The following is a 16,817-nucleotide window of genomic DNA, read 5'->3' on the forward strand; positions in this document are numbered from 1 at the left end:
TGGGAGGGGTATGAGGTGGGAGCGATGTTGTGTCTAGGATCAAATTCAATCCCTTGTACATGCAGGGTATGTATTCTACTGCAACCAAATATTGAAGCCCAACAAGTAATCATCTTAATGTTGATCTTTGGACTTAATTTAAAATTAAACTTACAGTGACTGGGAAGATATTTCCAGATGATACGAGCCTTTGACACTGTTCAGATCATTGCCAGAAGGGTGATTTTTTTATTTTTCGTTCACAGATTTGTTTATATAGTTTGTCTTACAGACTGTTTCCTTTCCTGAGGAAGGTGTCATATCTTTTCAACTTACTTTATACAATGCATTTCAGATTTCCTTACAACAGCATATTAAGGAAGTTTTGCATAAATACCATTGCCAATTGGAAACCTCTTGTTTTAAAATTCTACTGTATTTTTAGAGAATTGACTCAGTATTAATAATTACCTCAATTATTGAAAATGGTAAAATTACTATGGTTTAAAGCATATGTGATTTCATACTAGTTGCATAAAAGAAAAATTTCCCCAAGGTAATAAATATACAGAGAATTTTAAGTACATAGCAAAAGTTAAGTAATATCATCTTTATTGATTTGGGGGATAAAATAATATCTTTTTAATTTTGTAAGGTCTTCCTGAGGATAGCATGTGGGATTAATGAAGATGCAATATTTCAGTAAGTGTTGCTTTCTGCATATTATAGAAGTCTAGATTCATTGCTCTGAGTTGCTCAAAATATTTCCTAGAAAAATCCTAAAGTTTTAATCTCATCACTAAATTAGTGTGAGTTAAATTTAGTTATAATAGAACTTGTTCCATTTGAGAAACATAAAAAAATGAGGCTTAACACCTATACACAACTAAAAGATGCTCCCAGGAATATGAATGTCAGATTAAAAATGTTTATTGATAAGGAAATTAAAATTAGCTCACCAATTAAATAAATGTTTTACATGAATTATTTTCACTTTGCATGTTATAAGCTCTTTTAACTATCCTAATATTTATGAATACCATTCTTTTTTATAAAAATAGGTTTTAGGATACATCAGAAGAAAGTAGAGCATTTTACAAGAATTGTAATTTTCCAAATGTTGCTTTTTGTTAAAGTAACCATAAATGTTCTAGAAACTCTTTATAAAGGTTGCTGTGTATCTTTATGTTCTTTGTGTCCTATCTCTAAAAGAAAAACAAAAATAAATGATATATAAAATAACCTCAAAAATATTCTAAAGAAAATTGACTTAAATTTAGCATTCTCTTATTTCTCCTATGAAAGAAAATGTCAGAATAATCTTGTATCAGAATAAGTACACAAAAATATCTTTAAATTCTTAAATTTTTATGTTTTATGCTAACCTAAGAGAATGATTCTGACACAAAAATATATTTTTGAATATGACATGCAAGGACTTAACTACTAAGTTATGTACAGCTAATATTTGGAAATATATAGTGATATACAAAGGTATCAAAATATGTAAATAATTATTAATTTATTTTTGTAGATGTACAACAAAGTTTTTCAACATATGGGGCACTAATATAGAGTGAATAGGTATCAGCCTAGTCAGAATGTACAGATAATTTGAAATATATATCCTCTAAAACTCCCTTTCTTATTCCCTTATTTTAAAATACTTAATTCTATTAACAACAAATATTGTTTTATTCTTTTTTAATATCTTTGTTTAAACACCTTGGTTTAAAATACAATTATAGTTGGGTTTCAGTCATGTAAAGAACACCCCCCCTTCACCAGTGCAACACATCCATCACCAATGTCCCAATTCTCCCTCTCCCCACCTCACCCCCCCTCCCCCGCTTGTACTCAAGACATGTTTTCTACTTCCCTCATTCATTCGCATTGTTATGATAGTTCTCAATGTAGTTATTTCTCTAACTGCACTCATCACTCTTTGTGGTGAGCTTCATGTCGTGAGCTGGACTTTCCAGCTCTCCTCTCTTTTATCTCTGAGAATTATTGCAAAAATATCTTTCATTTTTCTTAAAACCCATAGATGAGTCAGACTATTCTGCATCTATCTCTCTCCCTCTGACTTATTTCACTCAGCATAATAAATTCCATGTATATCCACGTATAGGAAAATTTCATGACTTCATCTCTCCTGATGGCTGCGATTATGTGTATATATACCATATGTGTACATTGAGTATATGTACCATAGTTTCTTTTAGCCATTCATCTGTTGAAGGGCATCTTAGTTTTTTTCCAGAGTCTGGCTATTGTAAAAAGTGCTGCAATGACTATAGATGTGAGAAAAGAATTTTTGTATTGTATTTTTTGTGTTCCTAAGGTATATTCCTAGGGGTGGTATAGCTGGATTGTTTTATTCTTTTTATTTTCCATTCATCAATTAACTGTTATTATACAAATAGTTGAAACCATGCAAATCTTGTCTCTTTTTTCTCTTTGTTTTCTCTTAATATCAACTGCACAAATTTATCATTTTATTTAATCAATCATCAATTTTTAGTCACTTTGGTGTCTTATAAATATTACAAATATTTTATAGTAATGCTATGATAAATATAAATTTTTGTGTTACTATTTTACTCCTTAGATATCAGAAGTTATATTGCTAGAAAATTATATTTCTATATTTATTTCTTAATAAGCATCAGTGTTTTTAAGATTTGTTGTACCATTTTAAATATCTAAAAAATATTAAATAATTAAATGAAAATTATAAAATATTATTTTTTAAAAACTAATGAGTCTAACTAGGGCTGATAGTATGCTACAAGTAGGATACTTCAAAAATTTTAGTGAGGTAGCAAAATATTTTAGAGAAGATGGTGGTGAAGAGCACGTTGAAGTTTAAACTTACACAAAGGACATAGCAAACTGCAATAGCACAGAAGACAATATCAGAAATTAAAGTAAAATATAAAAATCACAGCAATGACTCAAAGGAAGAGGAGAGGGGCTAGAGTGATAATACAGTGGGTAAGGCATTTTCTTTGCACATAACGGACCCAGGTTCAAGTTCCTTTATCCCAAATGGTCCCCATAAACTCTTCAAGAGTAATCCTTGAGTGCAGATCAAGAAGTAAGCTCTAAGCACTGTCAAGTGTGATCCAAATACACAAGACAAAAAAATTAATGAGGGAAGAGAAACAGGTTTAAGAAAAGATAAGTGAAATCTCTAAAAATATCAGATTTGTTAAATTAGTACAAATAGACTTTTGTAAGTATTATAAGAAGAATAGATGAAGCAAAAGGCAACATTTAAAAAAATAACTGAGGACTCTTCATACAAAATAAAAAAACTATTCATTTGAAGGAATCTGAAAAACACCTACATTTTTTTTTGTTTGTCCTTGGATCATACCTGTCAGTGCTCAGTGACTACTTCTATCTCTGAACTCAAGGGTTCCTCCTGGAAGTGGCACTGGATATTAAACCGAGGTCATCTGGATACAAGGCAAATGCCTTAACTCTTTACTATATCTCCAAACCAGCACCCATCTTTTGAAACTCAAATGACACCTACCAAGGTATAATAGCAAAACTCAGTGAGAAAAAAAATCATTGAAGTTTTCTGGGGGAAGGTGACTTTTACAAAGTTGCAATGAAATTTTCATTAACTTTTTGTGTGGAAATACTACAGGATAGATGAAAATATCATGGTATTATCATCCTATCTAAATACAAAAACTTTCAGTCAAACTACACAATTATATTCCAAATATTATGAAAAAATGATATGATAACTACTAGTAGAATTTGCCACCATCAAATCTATTCTACAAGAACATGTGATAAGGACTAGAAAGATAGCACAGCAGTAAGACATTTTCCTTGCACGCTACAGACCAGGGACGGACCTGGGTTTGATTCCAGCATCCCATATAGTCCCCTGAGAATGCCAGGAGGGATTTCTAAGCTCAGAGCCTGGAGTAATCCCTGAGAACCACCCACCAGGTGTGACCCCAAAACCAAAAATAGAAAAAAAACAAAAAAGAACATGTGACAAGGACAATAAATGTTTATAAAATCTTAAATTAGGGGATAAAAAAAAAACCTGTACAATAGGGCCCGGAGTGGTGGCCAAAGCGGTAAGGCATCTTCCTTGCAAGTGCTTACCTAGGACACAAGCGGTTCCATCCCCAGGCGTCCCATATGATCCCTCAAGCCAGGAGAGATTTCTGAGAGAATAGCCAGGAGTAACCCCTGAGTATCACTGGGTGTGGCCCAAAAAGCAAAAAGAAAACCAAACAACAAACAAACAAACAAAAAACCACTGTACAATAATCAAATAAAATCAACAATGATATAGAATAACATAAAAATAAAGGAGGAATGATGAAAAGGTAGGAGAGTGCATTTAAATGATATCTAATCAGTACAAAAATATTTTGATTAAAAATTTTGATATGGTTCCCATGGTCATAATAAATAAAAATATGGAGATAGTTAGAAGATTAAATGGGGAAATGAAGAAAATTTCCAGGGTACATCATTTACATGAAAATAGAGACTTTGACAGCTGCGACTGGGCAGAACTATCCTTGGGACCGATAAGGAAAACCCTGCCCTACACTGTAGACCAGAACTTTTATTAAATAAAAAAAATAAGGATTTCTTATTGCAGAGGCCCAACTTGAATAACAGAGACTGAGCAGAACCCTTAGATCCATAATATCCCATTCTTCGGCTTGGGGACTGAATGAAAACAGGGAGCATCTGATACAGAAGACAACAATGGTGGAACAGAACCTTTAGAACCGTAAAGACTCTAACCTAGACTCTGTCCTAGGACCTGTACAAATGCCAAGACCGCTGGATACAGTGGCCTCATTGTCTCACCCACTACTGAGAGGAAAGTTTCCTGGCACCACATACAGAGCCCTTGGGATGAGGTAATGAGCACCTATGGAGCCAGGGGTTGATTCCATGATGGTATGCTTCAAGGATGGACATTGGTGATGGGAACGTTGCACTGATGATGGGTGGTGTTCTTTACATGACTGAAACCCAAACACAATCATGTATGTAATCAAGGTGTTTAAATAAAATATATAAAAAAAAAAGAACTTGAAAAAAAAAAAAAAAAGGATGGAGAAGCCCTGAATCTCCTAGGCCATGGGAATTCCCATTCTCCCCCAATGCTTATTGTGCCTATACAAAAAAAAAAAAAAGTGAAGGGAACGCCAAACCCTACCACTGCAGCACCCTTTCTTTTTCTTGTTTTGTTTTGATTTGTTAGTTTTTTACTTTATTTTCCTTCCTTCCTCCACTTTTCTCTTCCCTTTTCACTCCTGTGTTTATTATTTGGTGATTTTTTTTTCTTTTCTCATTAGCCGGTGGATTTTTTTTCTTCTTTTTCTCTTTCTTTTTTTGGTAGTTGTGGCCAATTTTTTTCTCTCTTCCTTTTTTTTTCTTTCTTTTTTCTTCTTATCCTTTTTATCGCAAACAACAAAAGAATAGACAATCTACAACAAGCTATAAAGTGGAGACCAGTTGCACTAGTATTCTGGGGGGAAAGGGAGGGAGATATGAGATGCATACTGGAAACGGGGGTGGAGGGAGGACAGCACTGGGGTGGGAGTGCCCCTCATTCGTTGTCACTATGTACCATAAATAATGCTGTGAAAAATAAAAAAAGAAAATAGAGAAACAGAGAAAAACAACAGAAATGTCAAACAAAAGATACATATCCATTTATCAAAAGATAAAAATCAATCAAAAGATAGAATGGCAGTGTCTAAGCTTCATCTATCTAAATGTTGATGGTCTGAACTTAGCAACTGAATAGGTGGATGAAAAAAAAAGAAACTCATGGTTTAAACAAATAGGATTATTCTATACTATAATATAGTCTCACATACTAGATTTTAGGATAAGTACAAGCTCAGAATGAAAGACTAGTGCAAGCAGACTAGAACAAAGCTTAGAAAATAATGCAGAGACTGGAAAAGGAACTGCTGCTTTTATATGTGATAAAGCAGATTTTCAACTGTAAAGGTAATCTGAGGCAATGACATTTATTGATCCATGGAACAACAACTCAAGAATATCTAATGGTTATCTATATATGTACCAGCATGGAAGACAAAATATGCCAAAAAATATTAGGTCTTGGGGCCAGAGCTGTGGCACAGCTGTGGGGTGTTTGCCTTGCATACTGCTGATCTAAGACAGACTATGGTTCGATCCCTGGTGTCCTATATGGTCCCTCAAGTTAGGAGCGATTTCTGAAAGCATAGCCAGGTGTAACTGATGAGTATCACTGAATATGGCTCCAAAACTGAAATATATATTAGGTCTCATAAGACAAATGAAAATTTACTTTTTTTCTGATATATTTACCCAGTTTCAAAATCAATTTCATATTTCTTTTATATAAATATTTTGAAAACTCTGTATTTACTATTTTTGACAATAATTTAATATTATTGGGGCTCTTATTTTACATAAAAGATCAAACTTTGCTGTTAAGTCACCTAAAACTAGTGTTATTTTTACCTTTATTTTCCTTAATAATGAACTTTTATTTAGTTCTTTCTTTAAATTTTTTTTAGGATCATTAGTCTATTTTACTAAGGTCAATTTTAGTCAATGGTTGTTTTTTTATATATTTGTTATTTTTTGCATTTGAAATTTTATATGGATTATACATATATACATGTGGATATACATATATACATGTGGGAAAAATAATGTAATATATTGCCTACAATGTTTATGTATATGTCTTTGTCTTTATTGATTTTTTTCTTGGACCAGAATATATTTTGATAACAAAGGCTCACTAATTGGTTAGTTAATACTTTTTTTCACTCACACATAATAATTTTTAGATAAATTAGAACCTTTCCTGTTTTAAAAAGTCTCCAGAAGGAGATTTTACTAGGTCTCCAGTTTTCAAAACAGATTGTTTATTGATCCCTTATTTGTTACTGAGCTCTTCTGTTTCTGTATACTTAAAGTAAGAGGAGAAGAAAAGAAATGTAGATCTACTTCTGTTTGTGGCACCTGCACTTTCAATTTTTGCCATTGTTTAATTAGAAATCTTTTTAAACAGCCTCAATTGAAGTTCATATAACAGTAGAAAAAAATGTCTAAAAGGTCAGTTTCAATAATGATAAAAAATGAAGTTAAATATACTTTTAAGATTCTATAAACTTGGCAATCAAGGTAAACTACAGAGAACATGCACTTGACATTTGTAAAATTAATATCCAGTAGATACCACATATTCAATGAATCTAAGGGATGGTCTGAAAGAGTAGAAGACTGGATTGTACAGAAAGCAAGAAAAAGAGTAATGTAAGATAAGACTAAGTCCCATTGTTACCGATTAATAAGCAGTTGACCAGAGCCTTGGAAAACTTGATGTGACTCCAAAATTCCCCATCTTTTTTTTTGGGGGGGGGCACACCCTGTGCCGCTCAGGGGTTACTCCTGGCTATGCGCTCAGAAGTTGCTCCTGGCTTCTTGGGGGACCATATGGGATGCCGGGGATCGAACCGCGGTCCGTCCTAGGCTAGCGCAGGCAAGGCAGGCACCTTACCTCCAGCGCCACCACTCGGCCCCAAAAAATTCCCCATCTTTTTAATTGCATCTCACTAATTCTTAGACCTAATTATTATCAGGTCAACTTTTGTTATAGATCTTATCTAAGAATTTTTACTTCTTTCCATTTTCTTAAACATTTAACCCTTTATTATCTAACAAATAGTAGAAAGTATATCTATGTATAGAAAACTTTTAACTCATGCCTAAAAGTTAAATTTATTTTTTATTTATAATCTTAAGTTTCCTAATCTTAAGTCTCTAAACATGATTTAATTCAGTGAAATTTAATGGATAGGAAAATAAGTGATTTCTTATTATCCTATGTCCTCCTCTCTTTATTTTTCTCTAGAACTTCTTTAGAACTAACATACGGATTCAGTATGGAATTACTATAACTATAACAAACAAAAATGCCTTTATTTTATTTTTATTTTGGTTTTCCACTTCATAATAATTTGTCACACTTTTGATAGAATTATATAAAATTTCTAAATACTTTGCATTAATATATCATTCTTTATAGAATATAATGTCCATTATAAATTATTTATATATATTAAAAACAATTCTAGTATATGACAGAATATTATTATATACTATACTATTATATTATAATATTTGATTAATATTTTATATAGAAATATTTAATATAAAATGATTTATATAAAATAATGTCCATTGTATCTTACAGAAATCAATTCAGAATAAAGCCTGGGGACCGGAAAGATAGCATGGAAGTAGGGCATTTGCCTTGCATGCAGAAGGATGGTGGTTTGAATCTCAGCATCCCATATGGTTCCCTGAGCCTGTCAGGGGCAATTTCTGAGCATAGAGCCAGGAGTAACCCCTGAGCGCTGCTGGGTGTGACCCAAAACCCAAAACCCAACCCCCCCACAAAAAGAATAAAGCCTTTTTTCTACTTTCAATAAAAGTTTTAAATTTATGATGGAGGGAGGTCAACACTGGATGTGGGGTTGGCCCTGATTCATTGTATGTCTGAAACCCAACTATGAAGCACTTTGTAAATCATGATGGTTTTAATCAAATACATGTTTTTAGAATTTTTTCAAGTTTTGAATTTGGGGGGCAGCGGTAGGGCGTTTGCCTTGCACAGGGCTGACCTAGAATGGGCCATGGTTCAATCCCCCAAACCAGGAGCAATTTCTGAGTGCTTAGCCAAGAGTAACCCTTGAGTGTCACTGGGTGTGGCCCACAAACAAAACAAACAAATAAGAAGTTTTGAATTTGAATAAATTTAATTCATAATATATGACTTTTATTAATTATGCTTTTGTTATTCCCTCTAGCCCTATACCACATAGTTTTTCTATTTTTATCTAAAATATAATGAGTACACATTTAAATTCTTGATGCTTTTTTGTAACCTATGAAAGTATTTTATTTTAATTTATTTTTTATTATATATAATTTTTATTTTGACCATATTGGCTTACATATCTTTCACAGTAGTATTTTAGTACATATTAAATTGAATCAGGGGGAAAATTCTTGATGCTTTTTAATTTAATTTTTATAAAATTTGAGATAAGTTTTTATTTCTTTAGAGAAATGTATTTGATTTGTTGGTCTATTAACTTGAGCCTTTGAGTGTAGTTGTTGAAATAAATACAAAAATAATATTTTACTTGTCAAAAATAAGTTGGACCTATCTTGCAGGCATATTTATGGGCTCTCTATACAAAATCATTAATCTATATGTCTACTCCTAATCCAATATAAACTGTATTGATTACAATAACAATATAGCCATCTTTAACGTGGCTATAATTATTTATTTTTTTAAAGTGATTTATTTACTCTGTCTATCCCTTTCAAGCTATTATTAACATCAATTCATCTATATTTACAAAAAGAAATGGCCTGGAGTGAAAGATTTCGCTCAATTGACAGGATGGATTATATATATTCTAGGCCCTAGATTCATTCTTGATACTGAATAGACTCAGTATGCTTGCATGCATTGCTTTTGGCTCCTGAAACAACTAAAAACATTCAAAAAATTTGATATAAGTTGAATTAACTACTCAGTTTACTTGAGGGCAGAAACAACACTATTACATTTTAAAACCTTTTCATGGTACAAAGTCCATTAATTAATTTTTTTGATTTCTCTCATCATAATTTCAGCCAGAAAATCCTGTCTGTATATATCTTATTAAGCTTATGTCTAAGTATGTTATCTTACTTGGAATAATTAAAATTATATCTAATTCTTTTTATTTTATTTTATTTTATGATTGTGGTTGGGTTTCAGTCATGTAAAAAACCCCCCCATCACCAGTGCAACACTCCCAACACCCGTGTCCCGAATCTCCTTCCACCCCACCCCACCCCACCCCTGCCTGTACTCTAGACAGGCTTTCTATTTCCCTCGTATATTCTCATTGTTAGATAGTTCACAATGTAGTTATTTCTCTAACTAGACTCATCCCTCTTTGTGGTGAGCTTCATGAGGTGAGCTGTAACTTCCAGCCCTCCTCTCTTTTGTCTCTATGAAAATTATTATTGCAAGAATGTCTTTCATTTGGCATTATATCTCATTCTTGTTTTGGCTTATAGCTGCTTATCTGCTAATTGTTAGTATCTAAAAATGCTATTGATTTTACTTGCTGATTTTGTTTTCTGCAACCCAGTTGCACTCATTTTTATTTCTATGTGGCTGTTTTAAAAAATGATTTTGTTCCCTTGAGTTTTAGTGGCTTGTTTTGCATCTCTTCTGAGAATGTAGTAGAGAAGTTGTGAAGTTCATACTATTGTTTACATGGTGGCAGAAGTCGGATGTGGGTGAGGCTGCTGGGGCTTCCAGCAGAACAGTTGGGGGGGTGAGGGTTTGGAGAGCACTGCCTGCCTTCTCGCCAAGAAGACCCCATAGATTTTAACCTAAAAATTTAGGTACTTTCATCAGATTGGTGACCCTACAGAGATTAATCACAAAACAGTGAAGCTGGGCATAGTGCTAAAACTCATGTGCATACTGGTTTGGAGACTAAAAACTTTAGGATGTCCTCTGGAAGGATATGGGCTGAGTTATCTCACTGTTTAAGACCTGATGCTACATGTATATGCCTCACCTACTGCCATGTAAATGATCCAAATTTACTGCTTCACAACTGATCGTTTTAGACATGCTAAGCCAAAAAAAAAAAAAACAAAACAAAAAAAAACAAAAAAACAAAAAAAAACCTTCCAGGTATATCAGTTTGGGAGCTGAAAACTCTGGTGTTTTCTCTGAGTGGAGTACAGAAGCCTACATCCACTTCACATTACTACTAGAAGTCTCACCAAGCACTCTCATATCCCATAGTTATGTTCATATGAGCAACAGTCTAGGTTCAGTGATTCATGACTAATTTCAGAAAAGATGTCAAGTCTTCTAGAACTCCCAAGTACACTGATCTTAAAATGAAAAACTCTAAAGGTCCCTCAAGATGAGGCTAGGCCAAGAATCATCCCAGCTCTACAAATCATGACATTTTTTGAGTACACACCACATATTTCTCCAAATTCTATGATACTGACAGCCCAGTAGGAGTATATCAAATTATACAGGAAAAGCATAGAAGTTAAATAAGCTCCATAAACAAAACTAATTATAGAGAAGGATTAACTAGAAGCAACTAAGTACACCCTCAGACAATGACTTTAATATCCCATTGTGAGATATAATTTTTTTTCTTTTTCTAAAGTACTTTCTGCTGCAGAAGTCTTGCGTCCCTAAGCAAAACAGTGGGGTCAGAAAATCCTCACTGGAAGAGAGCGGGTACACAAAGTAGACGAATATGAAATATGAAATAATGATACAACACACAGTATGTGTGGGGTCAACACATTTCTGGCAGAGTGCGACAAATTTAATCTTTAGGCAAGGGAGTATATAAAGGGAAAAAGAGGCAGTCATAACATGAAAGGATGCAATGTACATTGTTTGGTTTTAGAACAAATACACATAGCTTTAGGTGATTTGTAACCTTAGAATAGAATAAGTTTCAGTTAGAACTTAGAGGATAAAAGGAAGGCTAATTTCTTACATGTCAAAGAAGTTCCTGGACCTAGGTGTCATTACTGATGTAAATTAAGGGATAGCAGGAATCCTGGTTTACTCCTAATAACAAATATTCTTAACCTGAGGGAAATAGTATTCTAGCTAGGGACTAAGACCCACTTCCTATGATCTGGTAATAGAAAGAAATAACACTAAAGAAAGGGGTACATAATTATAACTAGTAAAATAGCCTAATTATACACTGACCAAACCTGTTTGTAAGCAGGTATTCAAAGTGACTGAGAAAGTCCCTGAGGCAGAAATCACTCTGCTGTTGTGCTCAAAGGCAGGGAGAGAAGACCATTGTCTTAAAGATGCTATGTTTTGACTTGGACTTCCAAAGTAAATAGGCTGACAGAAAGTGAGGTAGCTGACTGGACTTTGAGTTGCAAATATACTAAGCCAGCAGGGAACTTCTAGCAGTTTTCTTTGGTACTGAAATTTTTTTATGACTGAAGGATAACTAAGGCCGAATTTCTGTAGTATAGCAGAAACGAATTAAAGGGAAATGTTAAGTCACTACCATGTAAGAAGTATGATACAAATATCGCAAGTGATCCATGCAAGGGTCAATGATTGACTTCTCCAACGGGCCTTCTAGAAGATATTTCTTGGGAGAAAAATTAGGCACTGCACCAGGAAAGCCAAAAGCCACGTCTGGTGCGTGCTTCCCTAATAAATGGACGTGAATGCTGCATGCCTCTACAACTTTCTGATAATTCTATTAGTCATTTTGTTGTAGTAAGCAATATAAGACAATTCTAGTCCTGGTAAGGGGGCACGCATGGGGTGGGTGGGAAACTGGGGACAATTGTGTAGGAAAAAGTCACATTGTTGCCTAAAACATCTGTATTATGAATAACTTTGTAAATCACGGTGTTTAAATAAAGTTTTTAAAAGTTTGGGGCCGGCGAGGTGGCGCTAGAGGCAAGGTGTCTTGCCTTGCAAGGAAGGACCACAGTTCGATCACCCGGCGTCCCATATGGTCCCCCCAAGCCAGGGGCAATTTCTGAGTGCTTAGCCAGGAGTAACCACTGAGCATCAGACGTTTGTGGCACGAAAAACCAAAAAATAGTTCTTTGATATTTTCTGCACAGATAGTAGATAGAAGGATAAAGAATATTTTCCTAAACTTTCTATCATATAGGTCATTGAATTTTGTATTTGACTCACTTGAAATTTCAGTAGTATGTTAAATGAGAATGGTGATAATATATATATATATATTGATTCCAGTCTTAAAAATCTTTTAACATTTTACAAAGTAGATATGCTTTTTGTAAAAATTGGAGAAGCACTCTATCATTTGCTGGTTATTGTTAAATCATGAATAAGGATATAGTTTTATAAAATATTTTTCTGTGTTGATATCAGAAAAATTTTCTTCTTAGGTAGGATTATATTGCGAATAACTGTGATTGGTGTGTGAATAAGTAACTAGCCTTCATTTCTAAAATAAATTGCATTTAGTCGTATTATATAATTACTATTATTATATATTGCTTGATTATATTTGTTTTTTCCCCAATTCACAATACAGACCAGGCAAAGGGCCTGTGTTGAGGTGTATATGGGGTGCATTTACTATACCTCCTCTTTCTATACAGTCAGTGTAAAGAACACAGCCTGTGGTAAGAATTGGGAGGTCTTTTATTTTTTTAATATATATATAAGAAATATATATATATATATATATATTCTTCACCAGTACAACATTCCCATGACCAATATTCCAAGTTCAACATGCCCAAGACCAGTATACCCCTGATTATATTTGTTAATATGTCTAAGAACTTGGGGTCTACATTTATGTTTATAACAGATATTGATATTTAAATTTAGCTTTTTTCAGGGTATTTTCTAGTTTTGATATTTGGGCAATTCTTATCTTATTAAATTAGTTGAGAGCTATTCTTTTTTATTTGCCAGTCCGTAACGTTGTATGATATTTAACTATCATGAAAACTATAGAAGTTATTTTAAAGGATCAATTTGATTCACCTTAGCTATTGCTGATTTTCCTACTTCTCCTTCATTAAAGGAAAATGTTTTTGCTTTTTTAAATTTAAATTTTTAAATGTAAAACTTAAAAGCAAAGCCTTTGATTTTTCTTTGGGGGAGACCACAACTGACAGTGCATAGTATCTATTCTTATTCATATGCAGGGGGATATGTGATGCTGGGATTGTATATGAAGCTTCATATCTAGAGCAAGCATACTCAGATAACCCTTTGAGTTATCTCTCCAACCTCATCATTTTAGAATCAGCTCCTATTATATATTGTTGTCAGGATTAAATGCAAGTCTATTTTGAATCTCATAAAGCCCTTGGAAATACATTTTCTCTATTGGTTATGAATAACCCATAGCAATGGTTAAAAACATAACTTATCTTACTTTCTATGGGTCAAAATCTCATATCTTGTTGGAATAAACATCAGCAAAGTTTGTTCTTTCTCAGAGTTTATAGTTGAGCCCATTTCTTTGCATTTTTTAGTATCTGGTGATATCTGGCTTATGACTTTCTGTATTTCTTTCCAAGGTAATCAGGAAAGGTTGAGTCTCTGATGCTGTCTCCCTAATTTTTTGAAAGCAGGAAAGACTTTGCTTTTAAATACCTATCTGACTGATAGGGACCAACTTATCACAAAAGAAAGATACCTGATCTCAATTGACTTTTCTTTAGTCACTTTTGCAAAGAACTTTTTACCCATGAAGAAAAATATATTCAGAGATGCTGATGATTATATATAACTATAGAAATTTTACTTCCCTGACAGTCATAGGAATAAATAGGAAAAGTGAAGTGTCAATGAGTGGAAAACAGTGTTTCTCATTGGTTCTAGCAACTTTGGGATTTGAAGCCTGTAGCTTATCTCTGCCTCCCACTATTTTGTTGCATTTTTCTGCTATAAGGGGATATTTCACTCAGTTGTGGACCCTCAGAACTCTACTTGGTTCCTTGGGCATGGAATCATTCATTTATAAGTATCCTCTCACCCAGAAAGGGAATATGCCTGACTATTTCTGCCAGACAGACACAGATAAACTTGTTGGTGAATACTAGTAGGTTCATTGAAATATTCCTATTTTCCTTTGACTTTGAGTTGGAGTAGAACATCAAATTATAACACTACTACTGTAAATTTAACATTGGAATTTGTAGCAGTTTTACCATTGCTGTTTGACAAAAGTGAACTAGTTATCATACAAAATGGTTTGTGAGAAAAGGTGGTTTAACTTTTCTCATTTTATTTGATAAGTGGTGAAATAATTCATTGAATTCTTTCTTATTAATACAAATTTCTAGAATATAGGGGGACCATATTTTATCATTATTTTATTTTTATTTTTATTTTAATAATGATATACATCAGTACTATGATTACAAAAATGTTCACAGTTGGCTTTCAGTCATCAAATATACACTACCCCTTACCAGTGTATTTTTTTCTACCACAATGTTCTCTACTTCCCTCCTTCCCCAAACCCTGCCTGTGCTCAGGCCAGGCATTCTATTTTTCTTTCTCACTATCACTTGTAGTTGATAGTGCAGTTTTTTTTCTCTAACTGTGCTCACCACTCTTTGTGGTAAGCTTCATATCATAGGTTGGTCCTTCTGGCCTATATCTCTATTGTCTCTAGATATTATCACCTTACTGACTTTTATTTTTTTAATCCCAAAATACTGTGTCTATCTTTCTCTCTCTCTGACTCAGCCTGATAGTCTCCAAGTCCATTAAGGTACAGGCAAATTTCATGACTTCAATTATTCTAACAGCTGCATATTATTCCATTGTATAGATCTATCACTTGTTGAAGAGGTTTTCATTGCTTCATTTTACATTCTTGTCTGTTTATCAAAGATTAATTGATTGGATATCTTTGGGTTATTCTCTAAAAACTCAAGTCAACTCCATTGATCTGAGGGTCTGTCTATGTTCCAATACTATGCTGTTTTAATGACTATTGAGTTATAGTATAATTAAAACTTGGGGGAAATGTTACTTCCCATCTTTTTTTCCCTAAGGGTTGCCTTAGTTATTCTTAGGCATTTATTGTTCCAAATAAATTGCAAGAGTGTTTGTTCCACTTCTTTGAAAAATATCATGGGTATCCTTAAAAATATTGCATTAATTCTGTACAATGCTTTGGAAAGTATTGCCATTTTAATTATGTTAATTCCCCCAAATCATAAACAGATTGTAAATATCCATTTTCTTGTGTCCTTTTTTTTATTTCTTGAAGCAGTGTTTTGTAATTTTTCTGGTATAGGTCTTTCACCTTTTTAATTAATTTGACTTCAAGGTGTTCGATTTTTTTTAATTCAAGGATTTATTTCTGATTTGTTCTTTGTGTAACGTAAAAATATGGAAAGCTTCACGAATTTGCGTATCATCCTTGCGCAGGGGCCATGCTAATCTTCTCTGTATCGTTCCAATTTTAGTATATGTGTTGCCAAAGCGAGCACAAGGTGTTTGATTTTTTTTTTCACTGCAAAAAATTCTAGGCTACTTTTATTTTAACCTTTGTTCAAAAAATTTTAAAAGTATTACAAATGTGTCATCCTGAGCTAGGAATACGAAGAAGTAGAGAAAGCTTTAGGGTAAAGTTCAGAACTCTTCCCCACCCTGGAGAAAAAGGAAATCCCAACAAATTTGGTACAGGCTTATTACAAAGACAGAATCCTATGGGGAAGAGGTCTTCTTCCCCAGGACCAGCTCAGAACCCGCCTAGCTTCTTCTTCAAAGGAGAAGACACATTTAAGACTCTCGAACTTGAACAGGAACATGGTGCCTGGCACACACGGCAGACAGTGGCTGACCAAGCCGGGCTAGGACCTGCTCCCTGCTTTTTGGCAGGCATGATGGAGCACAACTCAACCTCATCTTCACTCTCCTCCTCACTCTCTTCTTCTTCTTCTTCTTCTTCTTCTTCTTCTTCTTCTTCTTCTTCTTCTTCTTCTTCTTCTTCTTCTTCTTCTTCTTCTTCTTCTTCTTCTTCTTCTTCTTCTTCTTCTTCTTCTTCTTCTTCTTCTTCTTCTTTCTTCTTCTTCTTCTTCTTCTTCGACGCCATTGCTTATAGTGACGATCTGGTGTCGCAAAGTGATCCTAATTGGGCCAGAGCCTGACTGCAGACGGAAGGTCACACAGGTGGTTGGAGCTGGAAATCATCCAAACTGAGCATGGGCTGGCAGGACAA

The 16,817-nt window shown here is 33.8% G+C and overlaps 2 non-coding genes across 2 annotated transcripts; both read right to left on the reverse strand.

The window, feature by feature from the left end:
• Positions 1–13,129: 13,129 nt before the first annotated feature.
• LOC126021121 (small nucleolar RNA SNORA51) lies at positions 13,130–13,262 on the reverse strand. Its single transcript, XR_007499732.1, has one exon. It is a non-coding gene; the product is annotated as a small nucleolar RNA SNORA51 (small nucleolar RNA).
• A 2,717-nt stretch (positions 13,263–15,979) lies between these two features.
• LOC126021445 (U6 spliceosomal RNA) lies at positions 15,980–16,086 on the reverse strand. The gene has a single exon (XR_007499960.1). It is a non-coding gene; the product is annotated as a U6 spliceosomal RNA (small nuclear RNA).
• Between the last annotated feature and the right edge of the window lie 731 nt (positions 16,087–16,817).

Source organism: Suncus etruscus, chromosome 10 (genome assembly GCF_024139225.1).
Source record: "Suncus etruscus isolate mSunEtr1 chromosome 10, mSunEtr1.pri.cur, whole genome shotgun sequence".
NCBI lineage: Eukaryota > Metazoa > Chordata > Mammalia > Eulipotyphla > Soricidae > Suncus > Suncus etruscus.